The sequence below is a fragment of the Meles meles genome, chromosome 1 (genome assembly GCF_922984935.1).
Source record: "Meles meles chromosome 1, mMelMel3.1 paternal haplotype, whole genome shotgun sequence".
Lineage (NCBI taxonomy): Eukaryota > Metazoa > Chordata > Mammalia > Carnivora > Mustelidae > Meles > Meles meles.
The window spans coordinates 147,293,888-147,316,021 of NC_060066.1; positions in this window are offsets into that span (position 1 = coordinate 147,293,888).

Consider the following 22,134-nt stretch of genomic DNA (forward strand, 5'->3'; position numbering starts at 1 on the left):
TGAGAGGATACCCAACCTAAAATAGGAAGTGAGAGTATACTTAGAAAGTCAGATAAACAAGCAATCATAGAAGGGCACCTGGGTGGCTCAGTGGGTTAAAATCTCTGCCTTTAGCTCAGGTCATGATCCCAGGGTTCTGGGATCGAGCCCCACATCAGGCTCTCTACTCAGCAGGGAGCCTGCTTCTTCCTCTCTCTCTGCCTACGTGTGATCTCTGTCTGTCAAATAAATAAATAAAATGTTTAAAACAAAAAACAAAAACAAAACCAAGCAATCACAGAAATCCAGGCAAGATGACCATGGTGGACCTGGTCAAGATGAAAACAATAGAGATGATGGGGAAGGTTGGACTCTGGTTATTAGGAAAGTTATTGCAGTAGGGATTGCTCAAGTTTGGAATGTGGAATGTGAGATCATGAAGAAAGTGAAGGATTGGGGCACCTGGGTGGCTCAGTGGGTTAAAGCCTCTGCTTTCGGCTCAAGTCATGATCCCAGCGTCCTGGGATCGAGCCCCGCATCGGGCTCTCTGCTCAGTGAAGAGCCTGCTTCCCATCCTCTCTCTCTCTCTGCCTGCCTCTCTGCCTACTTGTGATCTCTGTCTGTCAAATAAATACACTAAAAAAAAAAGAAAGAAAGTGAAGGATTAATTAGTGGGATTTGGCCTAAGTTACTAGAATAGAGATGCTATTAACTGTGATGGCAATGTCTGCTGGAGGAGCAGGTGCAGGGTGCAAAGTCGGGATTTCAGCATCACGCATGTTAAATGTGAGATGCCTAGTAGACATGAGAAAATGTCAGTGGGGCAGACATAGTTAAGGCTGCAGTTAAACACTTGAGAGTCTTGAGTATAGAGATAGTTTTAAACGCATGACATTTGATGAGTTCAATAAAAATGTAAGTGCTGGTGGAAAAGACAAGCTATCTATCCAATGACAAAGCTTTAAGAATTTGGGAAGAGGGAAGAATCTGCAACAGATAGAGAAGCAGCAGCTAGAGAGTTGGGAAGTAAGCTGGACATTATGGTGCCCTAGAAGTTAAGTGAAGAAAGTGTGTCAGGATACAGAGGTCACCTGCTTTAGAAATGACCACTGGGGGCGCCTGGGTGGCTCAGTGGGTTAAAGCCTCTGCCTTTGGCTCAGTCATGATCCCAGGGTTCTGAGATTGAGCCCCACATTGGGCTCTCTGTTCCGTGGGGAGCCTGCTTCCTCCTCTCTCTCTGCCTGCCTCTCTGCCTAGTTGTGATTTCTCTCTGTCAAATAAATAAAATACTAAAAAAAAAAAAAAAAAGAAAAAGAAAAAGAAAAAGAAATGACCACTGGATTGAGCATTATGGAGGTCAGTGTTGACTTTTACATGAATAGTCTTGTTGCAGCGGTAAAAGCCGAAGTCTAACTGGAATGGAATCAAGAAAAAACAGGAAGAGAGGAATTGGAAGAGCCAAAATAGGATATTTTTCTAGAATTTTGCAAAAAGAAAGAAAGAAAAAGATAATAAATGGGTAGTAATTTGAAGAATTAGAAGGGTGAAAATTGGATTCATTTTTTTAAATTGTGAGGTGTAACAGTATATTTTCTGCTACTGAGAAAGCCAATAGAGAGAAAAAGAGGAAAAATTGGCTTTGTTTATTGTTGTTATTGAGAAAATCAGCAATATCTTATCAGGTAAATGGCTGGAGATGATTGCTCAATCACAAGAATGTAATTCTTAAATACTAGTTGTTCTTCAAAATTATTAACCAAATACTTGTTCAATCCTCCTATATAATATCCCTTCCAAATTATTTCAATTTTTAAAAATCCATTAGACCTTTGCAACCTATATTTAAAGCCTTTGTATTTAGTGAGGAAAAGTCTGGGAAACACTGCATATATATCAACACAGCCACAGCAGGAGCAGATAGGAAAAACTAAAGTGCAAATATACGTAGGCTGACAAAACAGAAGTTTTTTTTTATGGGGGTGAATAAGCATATTTTGAGAGAAAAATATAAATATTCCATAGTAATAAAATAGCAGAAAGCAGTCTTTCTTGTGCTCTTTTATAAACCCTCTGGGAAGGAAAATTCTATTCCTGGTTGTAACTTCTGAAATATGATCTCAAAACCTAACATTTTATGCAGCGATCTTTAAGAGGATAATCAGAGTTGTGGATAAATAATACTCAAACATATATTTATTTTAGATCAGCTAGCAAATTATCATTGACCTCCTACTATATTCTGGGCAGAATATATAAAATTTTAAGACACGGTCTCTATCATCAGGAAAATCTGGTTGGGGAAATTCTTTTAGTATGGTTAACGTGAAAAAAAAAAAAAGATGTAGTAGGAATATCTGTGTTCTTTAAAAGATTACACTAGGAATGGAATACCTTAACCAAAGTAATTCAAATACCTGATTCATAAATGTGCATTATGAGTAATCTTCAAGTTAACTTTAGAATCGGATAGTTAGAAAGACCACTTTTTCTGCCTAAATATGTCTTAAGTTTTATGAGGAGAACTGGACTGGGGAGTTGAACCTGTTTTGCTTGTGTATTTTTGTTTTGTTTTGCCTATTTTGGGGGGGGGGCAGGGGCTGAGTGTTTCTGACCTACTAAATAACTTATGACCTTATACAGAAGGTCAGCTCATTCTTCAGACAGGAAACCAGCTGCACCATTTTCTGGTTTTGTTGTTGCTAACAGTGCTTGCCTATAACCTGATTCCCGGGTAATTAGGGACTGAAAAGGTAATCAGAATTCAAGTGTGTTGAAGCTCACAATTGGGATTTGTGCTTAAAAGCCTTAGAAACTTACAGAGAAACCCCCTCCGCATCCTTTAAAATGGTTCAAAAGTCTAATTACCAACTCGAGAGAGGGGATACTGCAGCTCCTCTGAGTCTAGCAGTTACAGAGAAGACCCCAAGAACACCCCTCGCATCTCTAAGTAAATAAAGTTGCTTTCATTGTCAGTTTTAATAGGGTCTGGAACCCACCCAAATGTGACTGAAATCAAAGTGTGGTTTTGCATGTCCTAAATATATCGTGTTAAACTTCATCCCTAAACACCAATCTACTGTTTATCTACCAGTTAATGGTTTATTTCATTTAGCCAATGTAAAAGAGGCGATGCTTCTTTTCTATCACTATAACCCAGGGTTATAGTGACTTGGTCAAATTTTAAAGAGAGAAAATACAAGACAATGGGGCTCCTCCTTGAAATTGAACTTTTGGTCCACCTGCTCCTATAGTATGTCTTGAGTTAGGCAGAGGGAATGATACAAAATTTCTGAGAAAAATATATCTGTTGATAGTTCAAAACTTACATGATCAGGATCAATAAGTCTTAGTTTTCTGGCCATTGTAAATGGCTCCTTGGATATTCTCCTAGGACAGCTAGAAGAATAATCAGGACACTCACCAGTAACCCAGTTAACAACTGGCTCATTTAACTTCCTTGTACTTTTTGTCCTTGTCTCCAGAAAGGACAAAGTGAAATAGTATTTGGTCAAGCCCTGATAAATCAATAACTTAATGCAGTTAGTTACACTTACTTAGTGCAGTTAATATTAAGAGCTTGTAAGAGTTTCCTTGTATTTACTTCTTTATTCCCTCATCAGCCGTTACAGAACATTCTCATTTTCCACATGAAAGCCACAGGAGCCATTTCACAGCTCAGACCCAACAGACTGAACACCAAAAGATTAAGTGGCTAAGCTGCCTAGCATTGCTTGTTTAGCTTTGCCCACAGGATTTGAATTTGCACTACACTGTTGAACATCCTAAAATAATTTAACCACATCCCAAACACTGCATAAAGAAAGTCTGTTCCATTTCTCGCCTCTTTAGATTGCACGTCCAGAGCAATTTCTCCCAAATTAAATGCCATTTGGTTTGTGTTAGAATAATCAGGACAACCGCAAACATTAATAAGTCTGCAATAATAGCAAAGCTTTTTTCTTTTCCAAATAGCCCTACACATACCTAAGAAAGATTTTCCATCCCAATTTGGCTTTTTTCTTTATTTTCGAAATAAAATGAGAGCTTATATCTATAGGATAAGAACATCTGCCAGGTATAATACATTTAAAAAGTGTTGAGTACAGCAGGTTTACCAGTAAACAACAGACATGTAAGATCATTTTGTTATATACTCTAAAACAGAATGAAAGAAGTCTTAAAATGGGAAAGGCAGCAATTAGTAACATCAACAATTAGCTTCTGAGGGAGAAATCTGGAACGAAAATACAATATCCATCGTTTCTGAATGTCACTTCAAATCCAGGAACGTCAAGTTTAATGTGAGAACCTTCCTGAGTTATGACAGTAGAATATTGACCCCTGGATGTTATAATCTTCATAATGAGTTTGCTCTGAGTATATATATTTTTCAAGAGATAGCACAAATTTGTCAGAATTTTTTTTTCTTTATGTGTTTCATAACTAAAGGAGACAATAAAATTTGCTTGCTTTTTTTTTTTAATGTATCTTTGCATTTCCACTCCTCTATAAGGTCCCCTGCAAGAAGCCAATGGCTTAAAATATTTAACATGGTATCATGATATTTAAATCCACTTCTCTTTTTCTAAATAGGTACCCAGACAAAGAGTAGTATTCTTTCCCAGCCACTTCATTTGTCAAAGAGCCTTCCAGTGAATTCATCAGTCTACTACTTGAACCACACGGATATTGTTCTAACCTACATACCAGATTTCTTTTCAAAGTTAACAATTGTGATTTCTAACATCACAGCAGTGTTTTTGTTTCTGCTGTGCTTCTTTGATATTGGCAGGAATCAGTTCAAAAGAATGCAATGAAGCCTTCATTAGGGGACTATGATACTCATAGACTCTGGGAAGTCAGCCAGGGGAATCAATTGGCGAAACATTCAAAGCAAGAGGTGTACCACCCTCTTTTACATTCTCACATGCCAAAGCTGACTGCTGAGGCGTCGAACTAAAGATCCTTGTCCTCGTCTTTGTGGTGTTCGATTTCTCTTATTTCCTCAAACCTGAATACCTGTTTTTATTACACAGCTTTCAGCGTGATGTGTTCTGATGTTCTGAGATTTCCCTTCAGGGCGCTGGCAGGTTTCTTTTACATCTGTGCATTTCCTAAGCATGGCAGTTGTGCTAAGGACGAGGCTGCAGGGCGGGGCATGTGTTGGAAATTGTAAGGACACTTCCATTCTGCTGGAGGACACTTGGCCCGGAGATGTGCTTGGCCCGAGTCAAAGCAGGGCAGGAAGTTCATGTTCTTGGGACATAAAATGCTGACTTTTTCTTGATTGTTAGAATATAAGCCAAAATGAAAAGAACAAGGACTCTGTGAAAGAAAAAGTACTAGCTTCTCTGGCCCCAGTGTTCCCCTGTCAATCTCCTATTCCAGATGCAGATTATAAAGAATGAGGGAAGGGAAGCAAGGAGAAGAAGAAAAGAGGAGGCGGGTTGTCTCACATAGGCGTTGTTTGGATTAGCTAATAAAATCTGCTAAGCTTTTGAACATCCCTATCAAAAATCAGGCAATTAATTTTATCTCCATTTCTAATCAAGAGCAGCCAACATGAGTTTTTGGAGCAAAGACAGAGAGAATAATTTGGCAACATTATTTGGTTAATCATAGTTTTATAGTATAAACTTTAAAGTCTTTAAAATGACCATATTTATCAATCTAATATAAAATACTAATTTAAAGTGCCATGGTTGCAAAGGAAAGCATGCTACACTTTACAAAATCATTTGCATACTTGACTCCCATATACTATGAATGTCATGGGCATGTTTTAAGGTATATATTTTTTAAAAATTCCCCCCCAAAGATTGCCATTTTATCTGAAATCTCTAAAAATGGAGGTAGGATTATAAGGGTATTAAAATTTTAGTGGTGTCAAGAGCTTTGAAGTTATATAATCCAATCATTTCATCTTATAACACGGGAAACTGAGCCCAGAAAGAATAAATATGTTGTTCAAGATCACAAAGCTAACTAGAAGACAGGTCTTTTCTTATTGTCGGGGCTTCCTAAATACCACACTGCATCCAAAGAACAACACAGTTGGCAGGACTTTCCCTATGAAATCTAGTTCTTGCAAGTTAACCTGCAACGTACTGAAAATAGCATTACAGTTTTTATTGAATGATTAACCGCTACAATAAGTTATATTATATTGAATAACTACATAGTGACATATAATGCAATTATTATAATAAACGATATATATTTAACAAGGTACTGTGTCCAGTGGCTTACAAAAAAGACTGTGGAGTTATAGTAAGCGGTTAAATTTCTACAGGATACTTATTAAATGATTGCCATTTTAAAACTTCCACTGTTCTTCAATAAAATAAACACAAGTTATGAGTTTGAGAAAATAGAGTATTCCACAAATGAATAAAAATGCATTTGAAATGTTAAAGCATATTTCTTAACTTCTTTCCTTGCCGAAGAGATCTTTTCTCAAATGTGCAGTTGAAATTTCTTTCAACAGTGAGTCTAAATTGTAGAGACTTGTTTTTTCAGCTTCTTTCTAATGTGGTTGACTGAACACTGGATTGACATGTTCGCTAGTCACATAGACATCAATTGGGGTAATGATATAACAATAAGAAGCATGTTTTCTTGAGAAAAACGTTAAAGAGTAAATAATATACTGAGCCATAAAATTTTTTTAAAAAAGGGCAGAAATGCTCTTCAAAACACTTTTATAAACATACTAAGATGTAGATAGGAACATATAAAACAGGAAATAGAACAAAATGTGTTTTCAGGGGGCATTTTAAACAGATGGATGAAATGAACATTGGAAAGTAAAGATGTATCATCCACAGAGAAGACTTAACTTAAAACCTAGATCGTTAAGTTTCCATATGGAATTCAAAATGAAGGCAACTGCAAATGAAGCAGAGAAACAGGAGAAGCCAAATAAGGACTTTTTTATATTTAATTTAAAAGAGTCAAAGAAAATGTTCAAGATAGGAAGGAAAACATTTTGACTTGACAACAAAATCTATCAGTAAGCAGAGAAGGTGAAGGATAATGTAATGAGATGGCCCATTTTAATTAGATTTTCAAAACAGAAGTTAATAAAAATCTATATATAGGTTAAAAACAAACAAGCAAACAGAGAATGAGTGGTAAGTCAAGATTTGAAGGGAAGGATAAGAAGAGACACAAATTACAAAAAACCATCAGTTCACTGAACTTTTTGTTGACCAATTGCCCAAGGCAGTAGGACTATTGCTGAAGACTGAGTCATCAAATGCCTACCAGGACCATGTCCCTAATGTTTTATTATTTATTATTTATTATTTTTATTATTATTGGCAACATGAGAAAAGTCAAATGGAGACAGTACCCAAGAAGCTGAAGAGTAATTTGCAACATAAATAAAATACAAAGTAAATAAATTCTATTTTCTATTGTGTTCAGTGCTATTCTTCAACAGAGGGAGAAACAAGTTCATCAGTGCCCCACTATGCTAGTTTAAAACATTTTCCTAACGATTAAGTCATTCACATAAAACACAATTTGGGGGGGGTAACTCAAAACATGTAGATTTGACAAGCCACTGTGACAAATTTGTGGAAAAGAAAAATGTCACTACAAGCATGTATGCAGCTCTAAAATTTAGTGAACTCTTCTTGAAAGGTTTGTACAGTATGGAAGAGTGCCATTAGATAAATAATTTCTGTTGTTATTTTCAATTGTTTTTCTGCATTTCTCAATCATGACACTTCAGCAGGATTTTCAAGTTGTATTTAGTTTTTGCCAGCACTGAGGTAAAAATTGAGTATTTATCTTATGACACAGAACGTTTCAAATTTTGTATTGCTATCTACTCAATCAGCTTGACAGCTCCCTTCTCCAGTTGGCGTTCTCTCTCTCTTTCTTCTTTTTGATTGACTTGGCATAACCGCTGACACAATAGCCTTTGACCAAAGGGAATGGTTCTTTTCTAGAGTTATTGTTTTGAATTCTATTCAGAGTTAACTATGTCTCACTGAACCCTTCCAGTATAAACAAAATATTTGGATTACTTTCAAAGTAATAATGCCCAAAGGCAAAAGTTAATATGAAACCCAACTTTTTTTTTTTCTTTTTTTGCAACTCAGCAGAAAGACCTACAAAATATTTAATGCTTGGCAAAATGACCACAATCAATTTTTACTGTTGCATCAGGTCATCCACTATCTTATCCAGTAAGCAGATTATTTCATTTGTGTTACTTCTTTTTACTAAAGCACATTCTACCAGAGACAGATGCAACATCAGCTGTTCGTGATCAGTTCTTCTGTAAACGAGAGAATGATGCACCTTCCCCCAACCAATCCGGGGAGGAGTCACCTCAAATTACTTGACGCATCTCCAGCTAACCTTGCGGTAATTAAAGAAAAACTCTACTGTGCAGGATCCACGCTGCTTTAGTCACCAACTAAGCAAATTAATAATAGTCAGCTCCTAAATACTTCCCTGAATAACTTAGAATATGTTAGGGGGAATGATTAAAGATTCCAAGTTCTAGAGAATTTTTCTTCACCCTGTTCATTATCGAGATAAAATATCTATCTAAATATGAAATATTAGTATAAGACAATCTGATCTTGGCTGTCACTGGTCTTCAAAAGGCATTTATATCAGTTAATTCTTCTTAGGAATATTTTCTCTGACAAATATCATTGACAACATGCATAGGAAGTTGTCTAGAATTTATCAGCTTCAAATGATGGATTCTTAGGGGTAATGGTAAATAGAGAATATTATTTTTCCTGGTGCTTTACAGCTAGAGTTTCTATTTATTTTTAATCTGGAAACAATGTCTAAAATTATTTTAGCCTTATGTCTACCTTGGAGAAAATAAAGGCAAGTTCTGGACGACACAAGAAAAAAAATTATGAACTGAATGAAATGAGTGTTTAGTATAAGTACAAGGAATAATGTAGTGTTGCTATAACCAACAGTCATTGGTTTATTCCTGGTGTATTTAGAAAAACTGGCATGGAAATTTGAAGAAGCACATTGTATGGGCCAGAGTCATCACTGTGTTTTGCTAGACCAGTAGGAGACATCACATTGCTCTAATCAAAAGACTTGTTCTTCTTATATTTCTGCTGCTTTTGCTTATCTTTCTCATGTCTTTTAATTTTCACCTAATGAAATCATTAGCTTTGGAGTCAAACAGACCTGAATTTGAAGACTGACTTTGAGAGTTATGACTTGTTTGAACTTAGCTAAGTTAACTTCTCTTAGTTTTAGTTTCTTCAGTGGTAAATGGTGAGGTTGGATGGAAAAACAGTGAAATGAAATACTGTGGGGATGTATACACACAAAGGCACACACACACACAAACATCTTAATGATTTTTAATCAGGTGAAGGTATAATTAAGTCAATACATAAATACACATGCATTCATTCAATTATTATTTCATCAATGTCTCTTCTCCCTGACATGGTTCTGGTGTTTAGCAAACAAGGACCCAATAAACTAAGATTCTAGATTTTTAAGAACGTATAAAATCTATACAGGGAAAATGTGAATAACTATGTAAATAACTCCCAATAAGGCAACATAATGACAGTAGAAAAGTGACTGAAGAAGTGAGTAAACACAGAGAAAGGAATGATTAATCTCTTCCATGGGAGATATTCAAGGGAGTTTCTAAAAAAGAGATTGCTCTTGAATTTGACCTTGAAAAATGAGTAGGAATGTGGCAGTTCAGTGGGAGAATGAGAATTCCCAGCCAAGAGAATGAGCAATACTTCAGAGGTGTTCAAGTATGCATTGTGCCTGGAATGTAAATTAGAACTGGCGAGAGGACCCAATGACCTCAGCTTTACTGAAGAAACAGCCTTTTTTCAGCTTCTCCATTGTTATTAATAGCAACATTGTTGCAAATACATAATTCGATTAGTTTTGATATCTCTATCCATCAGTGCTATGGCCATCTATTGCCAAATGTGGCCATCTTTGTTTTCAATAGTGGATTTTGGAGTATTTTATTTCTATCCATTTCCTCTCATATATTAGATAAGATGACATGGCCTTATGGACTGCAGTCTAGGCACTCCACCCTCCATTCTCTTGCAAAAAATATCAACATCCTTATAGGAGCTCATAATTACATTATTCTACAGAATGACACAAAAACAAAACAAAACACCCAAATACGTCATTTGATTTCAAGAGTTGCTATCAACCATCATGGATCTATTGTGCCTCTCTATTCTTTCCCATTATTTCAATAGGGTCCTCTTTGGCTCAGAATATGGATTTTACGCAAATACAGCATTAATGGAACAGTGAAGATGGTGAATTCTGAAGCTTGACTGCCTGGGCTTGCATCCTGAGTTTACTACTCCATAGCTACACAGCTTCCAACAAGCACCTTAGCCTCAGTGCCCTTATCAGCAAGACAGCAATAATACTAATACTTCTCTCATAGGATTAAATGAATCAAGAATACACGTAAGTTAATACACGATTAGTATTTAAACAGTCTGCCACAGGATCAACAGTCTGTTGGTTTTTGGCGAATATTACTATTTTTTCTTCAAAATATGAATGAATAATTTGGCTATTGTAGATAACACTGCTATAAACATCGTGGTGCATATGTCCATTTGTTTTTTTTTTTTTTTTTAAGATTTTATTTATTTATTTGACACAGAGAGAGAGAGAGAGAGAAATCACAAGTAGCCAGAGAGGCAGGCAGAGAGAAAGAGGGGAAGCAGGCTCCCTGCTGAGCAGAGAGCCCGATGCGGGGCTCGATCCCAGGACCCTGAGATCATGACCTGGGCCGAAGGCAGAGGCTTAACCCACTGAGCTACCCAGGCGCCCGCATATGTCCATTTGAATTGTATTTTTGTATCCTTTGGGTAAATACGTAGTAGTGCAATTGCTGGGTCGTGGGGTAGCTTTTATTTTTAACTTTTTGAGGAACCTCCATACTTTTTTTCCAGAGTGGCTGTATCAGTTTGCATTCCCACCAACAGTGCAAGAGGATTCTCTCTTCTCCACATCCTCACCAATATCTGTTGTTTTTTGTATTGTTGATCTTAGCCATTCTGACAGGTGTGAGGTGATATCTCATTGTGGTTTTGATTTGTATTTCCCTGATGATAAGTGATGTCGAGCATCTTTTCACATGTCTGTTGGTCATCTGGATGTCTTCTTTGGAAAAATGTCTGTTTATGTCTTCTGCCCATTTTTAAACTGGCTTATTCATTTTATGAGTGTTGAGTTTTAGAAGTTCTTTATATATTTTGGAAACTAACCCTTTATCAGATATGTCATTTACAAACATCTTCTCCCATTGCACAGGCTGTCTTTTAGTTTTGTTGACTGTTTGATTTGTTGTGCAGAAACTGTTATTGTGACAAAGTTCCAATAGTTTAATTTTGCTTTTGTTTCCCTTGCCTCAGTAGACATATCTAGAAGAAGTTGTTAAGGAAACAGCCCAAGTGTCCAATACTGATGAACTGATAAAGAAGATGTGTGTATAAGTGTGCAATGGAATATTACTCAACCATAAAAAGAATGAAATCTTGCCATTTGCAACAACATAAATGGGGCAAGAGAGCATTATGCTAACTGAAATAAGCAAGTCATAGGAAGACAAATCCCATGACTTCAGTCATAAATGGAATTTAAGGACAAAACAAATGAGCAAAGGGGCAGGGGGAAAGAGAGGACAAGACAAACAAAGAAACAAACTCTTAACTATAGAGTTCACACTGATGGTTATCAGAAATGGGGAGGGGAGGCGAACCATAAGAGACTATGGACTCTGAAAAACAACCTGAGGGTTTTGAAGGGTCAGGGGTGGGAGGTTGGGGGAACAGGTGGTGGGTGATGGGGAAGGCACGTTTTGCATGGAGCACTGGGTGTTGTGCAAAAAGAATGAATACTGTTACGCTGAAAAAATTAATAAAAAGGGAAAAAAAAAAAAAAAAAAAAAAAAAAAAAGAAGTGGGTGGGGGATGGCTGAGATATGTGATGGGGATAAAGGAGGGCACTTGCTGTGATGAGCCCTGGCTGCTGTATTGAGGTGCTGAATCACTAAACTGTACACCTGAAACTGATATGATACTGTATGTTAACCAATGAAAATTTAAATAAAAACTTAAAAACAAAACCCAATACCCCACAAAATATAAATGTGTGAAATATAACTTTAGGTTATCATTTCAAATGATTTTTAAATGACTTATGATGATTTTTTTTCAGATGATGCATTAATATATGCTTGTTCTAATGACTAAGCACTTGAAATATAAATGAAGCTCTCCCCTTAATACCTTCCACACCTATCCACATTTCAGAGGGAACCTCTGGTAGCATTTTCACAGGTATAATTCTGGTTCTTTATCTCTGTTTGTTTCTTTGAGCAAAAATTAGGCCCTTCTGGGACACCTGGGTGGCTCAGTGGGTTAAAGTCTCTGCCTTCGGCTCAGGTTGTGATCCCAGGGTACTGTGATCGAGCCCTGCATCAGGCTCTCTGCTCGGCAGGGAGCCTGCCTCTCCTCTCTCTGCGCCTGCCTCTCTGCCTACTTGTGATTTCTGTCTGTCAAATAAATAAATAAAAATCTTAAAAAAAATTAGAACTTGCCCAATAAATTGTCCTGGAATTTGATTATTTTCTACTTAATGATTCATCATAGTTATGTTCCATAAAAATACATAGTAAATTCATTCTTTACCAAATACTTCCCCAAAAGTGATAATACAGCAGGCCTTTTTCTATTTGCTGGAGATAATCAAGAAACCAAAACTCCCTGTCCAGCTGAAGCTTTCCTTCTCCTCAATGTGTCAGTTCTTCATTTCTACTGACTACAATACATCAGAGAGTATGAACCCAGCATAAGTTCTTTCACCACCCTGCTACTGGAAGAAATGTGAATGGATTTCAGCTTTTTGCTAATATAATAGTGCTAACAGCCTTTATACTCATGTTTCTATGAGTTTTTAATTTTTAAAAGAGATTCTAAGTAGTACAGTTACCAATTTAAAGGTTTTTATAGACACTAACAAATTGCCTTTCAAAAAGGCTGTCATTTTTACACTCTTACCCAGAGTGCTTGAAAATAGCTATTCCTCTGTATCAACCAAACTGGTGTCTGCAAAACAACATCTTCAAGAATGTTTATAGAAGTACTACAAAAAGGATTTTCTTTAGTCAAATAAATTTGAGGAACACTATAGTTTTCTTCACTTAAGTTTTCATGTTTCAGTGCGTTATAAATATCTGATGTTGGTGCATAATACACAGTCTTTTTCTGCCCTACATATTTTAACAAATTGAGGAGCAGTGTCCTACTTGTTTTTATGTGACAAATGATGTGTGAATTGCTTAGAATTATGCCAATCCTTTTAGGCCTGTACTATCTAGGAAACATGTAGGTTACCAGAATCCAGAATATGGTTTAAAGCTCATCTTATTTTTCCCCTCTACATTTTCTTAGGTAAAGACAGGCTATAGTAATAAACACTGTCCAAAATATATAATGGATCAAATATAATAAAAGTTTATTTTTTACTCACATAACAGGAGATGGCGTTCCTGAGCAGCTGGCGTCTCCTTAACAGGGTTGAAGCTTCCCTCAAATAATTCCACTGTTTCCTAGGGTATCATTGTCATCTGCACTCCAGTGGTGGACAAGCCAAGAAAGTATGGAGTAGGGAAACCTTCTTAAAAGCCTCGATTTAAGTTTACCTGGTCATTTTTGTACATTCTTTTGGCAAGAACTGTATAAATAGCCATGCATAACTGTGAGGGGAGCTGGGAAATGAAATCGAACTCCGCACCCAAGAAAAAAGGGAAATGATTATTGACTAAAAATCTCCATTCTCTCATGCATCTAACAGTATGCAGATATATATATGTAATACATCTATATTACAGGTCTGTACTAATAACATGCTAAACACAACTGAACGTTCATTATAGGGCAGGTGCAGTTCTAAGCACTTTATTCAAATATTCAAATATTTAAAACTACTGCATGAGGTAAGTACTTCCATTTCTTAAATTAATAAGGTGAATCAAGATCACAGAGCTGGTGAGGATAGAAGTCCAAGCTGAGTGCTCAGCCCCTTACCTTTTTGCCTTTCTGCCTCTCACTGATTCAGGGTGCCCTATGCACTGGTGTCCTGGGGTTACTGTTGTCTCCCATGTGGTCTCCTTTGCCTTTTGCTTCCATCTGACTTCTTCAACAACTCTACCCTTCTCCCAGGGTCCTAGTTCCATTTTCAAGAGTGAATATTAGATTTATCACATCCTCCTAAAGACACTTTAGCTCATCCAGATAATTCATAGTGATACAACAGAAACAAACTTTCTTTTGCTAATGTTGATCATGTCATAGAATATAATTTTCATGCTCGATTATGACTATTTCATACTTGAGTTACATTTGACTGTCTTCTGTGAAGAACCACAGTCATAATTTTCCTTCTACTTTCTGGTTACTATTCTTCCCAACGCTTCCAGAAAAGTTTCTCGTATGCTGACCAAAGATAAATATTAGTGTAGCTTGAAATTCACTTTCTACATCTTTTCACCCCCTTTTGGAATAAGCATATTCAGTGGATGACTTCAATTAAAATCGTATCTCTTTTCCAACCTGGAGTACTAGTAGACTAGTTGTCAGGGAAGCAGTAGTGGTTGCATAACACTTAGTAGAAATATGAAGGTATATCAGAGCACCTAGAATACCTTTGCAAATTAATCTTCCTTGACCTTCACTACACCAAAAATTATTATATGCTCATTGTAGCAGCTAGTTATTGCTATAATAGCTATTGCTATAGTGCTGAGCAACAAACCTCTAAACTATAACTCAGTGACTTGGAAGAGTTATTTTCATACTCCTGAGTCTGAGTTGGCAGGGTAGTTCTCCTTTAGGCTGAAGGTCTGTAGGTTGATTGGGACAGGTTTCCTCCATGACTATCTCATTTTCCTGAAGTTTGCAGGCTGTCTGGGGTTTGTTCTTCTTGTAATGATGGCAGAAATGCAAAAAAGCAAGCTAAGACAAGACAACACATTTTATATCTCTGCTTGCAACATATTGACTAAAATACTGTTGATCAAAGCAAGTCACAGGCTAAGCCCTAAATCAAAGACTAGGAGAGTATTCTTCATGTCTAGTAAGGGATACTGCAAAATCACAAGGCACAGGGACTGGATACAAGGAGATGAGAAAAACTGCAAAGGTAATTTAATAGGCTGCACTCCTATTTTGAGATGTACAGGTACAATCAGTGACTTTACTTTATGTGACTATCCTGAAATCTGTCAAATGTGTCGAGGTAGATAAAAAGCATGAGAACCTCTAGTATAATTGAGGACAACTACTAAGCTTATATCTTTGACTCAGGCCACTTTCTTGTGCTTTTGATTGTTTGTCTGTTTATAAAATTTTTAGTTTGTATTTGTTGAGCACCCACTAGGTACAAAGTATTATATAAGACACCGAGGGTACAGAACCAAAAGACACCCATGGCCTTGTTGCCATGAATCTCAGAGTCTAACAGGAAGATATATTGACAATAATAATTACCAAATTAAAATTGTGAAAGGTGCTTTGAAGAAAGAGACTTAGTTACAAACTCAGTGTTTATAACCAGGAGATAAGACCTATTATTACAAGGAGTATTCATTTGAAGTGATATTTTAGCTGCACTAACAGGCTTAGTTAAAATTACCTGGGTGAATTCTAGGCAGAAGAAAAGCATACAAAATATACCCAAGATGGTATGGGAAATGATAACCAAGTCCAGATGGAGAGCAAAGGAAAAAGGAAAAAAGACTGGTTATAACTACCAAAAGAATAAAAAGCATAAGGTGATGACCAGAGAGTCAGAGGTCAGATTCTTAAGGCCTTAGTTTAGTTCTTAAAAGTAATGGGAATTCGGGCGCCTGGGTGGCTCAGTTGTTAAGTGTCTGCCTTCGTCTCAGGTCATGATCCCAGGGGTCCTAGGATCCGGCCCCACATCGGGCTCCCTACTCAGCAGGAAACCTGCTTCTCCTTCTCCCACTCTCACTGCTTGTGTTCCCGCTCTGTCTGTGTCTATTTCTGTCAAATAAATAAATAAAATCTTAAAAAAAAAAAGTAATGGGAAGTCATTATAAGGTTTTAAGCAGAGGTGAGACATGATCAAATCTGCATGATCAGACTGGACCTAAGTAAGGAAATAGGAAACATCAGTTAAGAAATTACAGCAGTTTTTAAAAAAAGAAAAAAGAAAAGAAATTCCATCAGTTTTTCATAAAAAGGATGAGAATGGGGGGCGCCTGGGTGGCTCAGTGAGTTAAAGCCTCTGCCTTTCATTCAGGTCATGATCCCAGGGTTCTGGGATCGAGCCCCGCATTGGCCTCTCTGCTTGGCAGGGAGCCTGCTTCCTCCTCTCTCTCTCTCTGCCTGCCTCGCTCCCTACTTGTGATCTCTATCTGTCAAATAAATAAATAAAAATCTAAAAAAAAAAAAAAAACAAAAAACCTCAGGACTGGGCACATGAAGTTATTCATGTAAAGATGCTGAGCTCTTGTTTAAAAAGGATGAGAATGGGTTAGTGCCAGAGGATGTAAAGAGACTGAATACTTCTAAGACAGAGTAAGTGATATAAGCCAGAAAAATCGATGACTGAATTGACATTTCCTACCCAGAAGAGTGTGGTCAGAAATGACTGTAGTTGCCTGGGTTGTGCAGCTTAGTGAATGCTGCTACCATTTGCCAAGATGGCAAATCAGAAAATCAACTTTATGGGGAAGATCATGAATTCAGTTTTGAAAATGTGAAGATGAAGATAAATGTAGCAATGGGTGATCCGTTTAGGTAGATGAATCTGGAAAAGGACCAGTTTCATGGGGAAGATCATGAATTCAGTTTTAAGATGTTGAAGAGAAGGTGAGGCATTCACATATCTATGTGGATGACCTAATTAGATGTATATGTTTGGAGCCACATATGAAATGACTGGACAAGAGAAAGAAATTTGAGAATAATTAGTGTGTAGAAGTACTTGAATCCCCATGAGAATATAGAGAAGACTGAATAACAAGAGCTTATGAATGTCATGAAAAGTTAGCGTTAGGAAGAAGAACCAACGAATGTGAAAGGTGAAAGAGAGACCAGTGGTGTGTGATGACATAGAAACCAAGATAAGAATGTATTCAAGGAAAAAAATGTATTGGTAGTACTTAATATTGCCGAGACCAATCATGATGAAGACAGAAAAAACTCTTGGTTTGATTATATGGCAAGTGGTTCTCTAACTTCTTCAACTGAAATGACTTCTCCTGTACTCCTCCTTGGCAATCTACTCCAAGAGTCACCCTAGATCTCATCATCTAATCTACTCCCGCTCCCAGGTCACTTTTCAGAAATGGCTTCCTCTATTTCCAGGTTTCACATTCAATTTCTCCTACTGCAGCCATTCTAACATGTAATTATGACTGTCTATTATGAGTCACTGCATTAGTTTCTTGTTTTATTATATTTTTCCTCATTTAGTTTATAACATTTTGGTCAATAGCCCACTTACCTCTACTTTCACAGAATCCATATCACAAAATTTCAGCCCTGGATTAATAAATGTGTACTGGGTCAGCTGAGTACTATTGGAAAAAGCCACAGCACAGGGGAGGCTGTTTCTACAAAATATTCTCTCTCTCTCTCTTTTAAGATTTTATTTATTTATTTGAGAGAGAAAAAAATAAGAAAGAGAAAGAGTGCATGATAAGGGGCAGGGTCAGAGGGAGAAGCAGACTCCCTGCCCAGCAGGGAGCCTGATGCAGGAGTCCATCCTGGGACTCCAGGATCATGACCTGAGCTGAAGGCAGTCGCTTAACCAACTGAGCCACCCAGGTGCCCCTCTACAAAATATTCTTGTCCACCATTTCATCTGGGCCCTCCACAATGCCTTGTCAGTTTTACCATGTTTCTCTGGATAGTCCATTCCCTACTCTCCAGAAGAGCACACAGTACAGACACAATTAAAAAATTTCTGTAGATAAAGGCTTTCCAATGCTTCTCCATTCTCCTAAAATCACCACTGGCTCGTGGTTCTTTCATTCTTAAAAGCTGATTCTGACTCTTACTGTATTTCTAACAGATAAGGGTCATGGTACTGCTTGTTAACAAGCCTAAAAACCTTTCTGTATCTACATTCATCTTTTCTCTTTCCCTCTAATTCAACACATTAGGCATCCTTTCTCCAATCTAAGGTCAAGGACTTTGCATAAATTTTGAATCCCATTTATCCTGTCCTTCATAAAACGGCACTGTATGATTTTCCTTTCACTCTTTGTAATTTCAACATTGACCCCTCTCATCAGTACTTAAAATGCTGAAACATCTTAAAAAAAAGAAAGCCTCCCTTCTCTTGGATGCTGTGACTAATCACTAAGACTGCCATCTTCTGAACATAGACATTCATTCTGCTAGTTGCCAGAAGTACTACTGATGGCTCACAGCTGAGTCCTTCTGCAGGCATTGCCATAAGTAGTGTCTAAAAAGAATCTCGCCCTCTGTAGATGCAGGGGTGGAAAAAGCTGAGGATTAAGCCCAAATCTTAATGGTAAGGGCAACTGAGCTCCAGAGAAGGTTGAATTTCAACTCCACAAGTCTGTTCTGCCAAAGTCAGGGCTGTGATTAAGAAAAAGTGGAACTTGACATTTTCAGATGAGAACATCTGGATCAATACACTCAAAATTTTTAATCCTAAGATTTTTGTAAAGCATCTGGATCTCCAGAAATGGTCTATTTCTTCCTCTCAAAGGCTTGTGCTAACCATCACTTGAGGACAAGTCAAAGGTGTCTCTCTGTCTTGCAAGACAATGGGTATGTCCCTCAGGATTTACTCTCACCTCCCCTTCTGATCTGCAGACAAATAAAGAAAGTCAAGGTACAATATAACTCTGTTGGAACATGATGCAGCTACTGAGGGAGGAAAGAAACTATACCCCAAAGAAATTACAGAACTTAACCAAGATATACCTACAGAGGTAAGAGAAGTTTGTGTGGTTTTAGATCAGTTGACCTCTGGGTTCAGAAAGGGGGTGGTAGAACAAAGTTGGATAAGAGAGAGTTTGTCAATATGGGAGCACTTTGTCTTGATAGAAGAATTAAGAGCTTGGTAAGAGCCCTAGGAGATAGTGCAAAAACCTGCTGGAATAGCTCTTGGAAACTGGGAGGAAGTGAGGACGAATACAAAGTGACATAGAAATGCAGAAATTAGTATGAAGAGTGATGGGAGAAGTCATTAAAAGGCTCAGAGAAATTAGCATGGCAGAAACATTTTACATAAGGCTGGAAATAACCATCAGCCAACCATGTTCCATAAGGGGTCTCAGAGGACACATTTATCAAATTATTAAGGAATGTCCCAGGAATCTCAGTGGTAGCTGTCCCTTGTAGATCAAGACTGACTATAGGAGATACTACTGTGAAAGTGGGCTTTGTGATAATAATGGGGATGAGAGGATCCAAAATAATAATAAAGGAAGCTGGGGGGGAGTATTTAACTGTCAGAGCAAGATGGGGGACAGTTATCCTAATGAACAGCAGGTTCCAGTGGTGGTGTCTAGGGATAGTATTGACTCACAGACAGCTATGGAGATGGTTTATAGAACATTGTGCCTACAAGGGCACTGAAGAGGAGCAGCCAACAAGGGTATTATCAGTCTAAATAATCAAAAGAAGTCAAGATTGGATGATCAGGAGAGGCTAAGGAAATGGCCGTAATAAAAAGTCATGATCCATTGCCTGGTTTCCAGACTTACCAGTTTTCAGACTGAGCACTCAAGGAAGCAAAGAAGTTGGTTCACCAAGAGAAAGTACCCTGAACCTCATGTCAAAAGTTTTTAGTGGCTTTAGGCAAATTATAAAATCTTTCTCAATTTTTTTTTCTCTTTAAAAATAGGGGTATGGGGCGCCTGGGTGGCTCGGTTGGTTAAAGTCTCTGCCTGCGGCTCAGGTCATGATCCCGGGGTCCTGGGATCGAGCCCCACGTCTGGCTCTCTGCTCCTCGGAGAGCCTGCTTCCTCCTCTCTCTGTCTGCCTCCCTGCTTACTATGATCTCTCTCTCTCTCTCTGTCAAATAAATAAATAAAAATAAATAAAAATAAAAAATAAAAATAGGGGTAACAACGGTGTTGTCCTCTTGGAGATCTTACATGGATTAAAGGAAATAATATCTGTGGCCTTTGATAAAGGCTTAAAAGCACCAGATGTTTATTTTGTTACAGAAGTGGGAGTATTAAGAAATCATCCCTTTTATTTATAGATGACAATTATAAATATAATATTTGTCACCAATAACACAGGAATCGTCTCTTTTTAAGCACTTCAGCTCTCTGTCATACATACATGGTGCAATGAGATTCAGTGACCACCTCACCAGCTGTTTCATCTGTTCCTTGGGTTCTTCTGCACAACCCATCTTTTATCTATCTCTTTCAACTTTTGAACTGTGCTGCTTGATCTTTCAATTCTTGATCTGTAAAGAAGAATATATTTTTAATAATTCACCCTAAGAATCAGATCATTGTCTATTACTCAACCTCTTTCTGATGCCACCAACTTAAAGCGTTTGGATTCCGTTTTATCATAAATATTTCAATAAATCCATAGGTACCTTTGGAGATTTATTTTTGAAAAAAAAAAAAGAACATCCTTAGATGTTTAAAAAAAGCCCCTTTTAGTACTTTTAAAATGCAGTAATTGGGCCCACACTAATCCTTTATTTTATGAATTGTGGATATTTGCATCCTATTCAAGTACATTTTTTTCAGATTTTGTTCAAATACATAATTATTTAAAATTGCTGGCCAATAATTTTTGGAAGCTCTCTGTTTTGAAAATGAAAGAAAAATTCAAAAGGAGTAAAAAAGATAACGGCCTATAACTTGTCTTTTGCAGGGACTGAGAGTAATTCCACTTGGCAAGAGAAGAAATGGTAGCCAGAGTCTTCTGTCAGAGACAGAAACTGAGGTAATTCAGTTTTTAATTTAAATGAAGACTAATAAGGTTAAAATTTGCAAACTTACCTAACTTTATATTTACCCCTCTTGCTGCAGAGCTAACTTACAGCTACCATCTGAAGAAAGGTCGAAGTAAGTTTAATTCTATCACTAGTAAGTCATTCCACTTTAGAAATATTTACTGAGCTCAAAATACATATGTAAAGGCAGCCTCTACTAGGCACCGTCCGTCTGCAAGTATGAATGAATTTGATCCTTTCACCCAGGGAGGTTAGAATCTAATTGGGAAGACTATATGCATGTCATTAACACCAATAAAAGGAAAACTCATAATGGAATGCCATTCACTGGAGCTGGAAGATCTGGTGGGGGAGTTGACAGATAGGCTGGACCTTGACAGGAACACCTCTCCTCTGACAGATGGAAGTGATGGTAAAGGGCAAGATAAAAAATAAAAGCATGCAACTTGAGAGGCACAGGGCATGTGTCTAAACACAGTGCCATCCAGTGGGGTCGGGGTTATTAGTGGTGATAATGTGCAATGAAAACGAAAACGACTGGCTGGAGTCCCTTTCTTTGAGTATTCCCATATGATACTCAGGAACTGAAGTTTTATTTTGCAAACAGAAGTCTCCATCAAAGGTTAGTTGTGAGTTTTCTTTGGCGGTGTTAGGAGGAGTGGCCAGAGGAGTGTACAGTAATATGTTTACCTTTGTGTTTGGAGACAAGTACTAGCAAGGAATCTGAGCGATGGGTACTGATAGCTTTCTTTCTAGAGCAACTCAGTAGGAACTGTGAATCTTCAAATACTACCTTTTATTCTTTTTCATATCCTTGTTCCCCTGCATCTAGCACAGCCCCTTGTCTGATATTCAATACATGCGTGTTGAAAGTCTTTGGTTTCAAGACACCCACAAATAAAGACATAGTTCTGATACTCCAGGGAATGAGACTGTTTCTAGGAGCTGTTTTAAACAAAAGGCTACAAAGATAACACCAAGGGGGAGAACCTAACTCTGACTAAGAACACAGGAAGAAAGAACACAGCTCTGGGGAAGATGATACATTTGAGCTGGACTTACTTTATTGGTAAAGGTCTAATGCAAAGTAATAGAGATGAAACTAGAACTTCCTAGAGAGATCATGAATGCCTAAGAGGGAGCAGCCATGAAGTT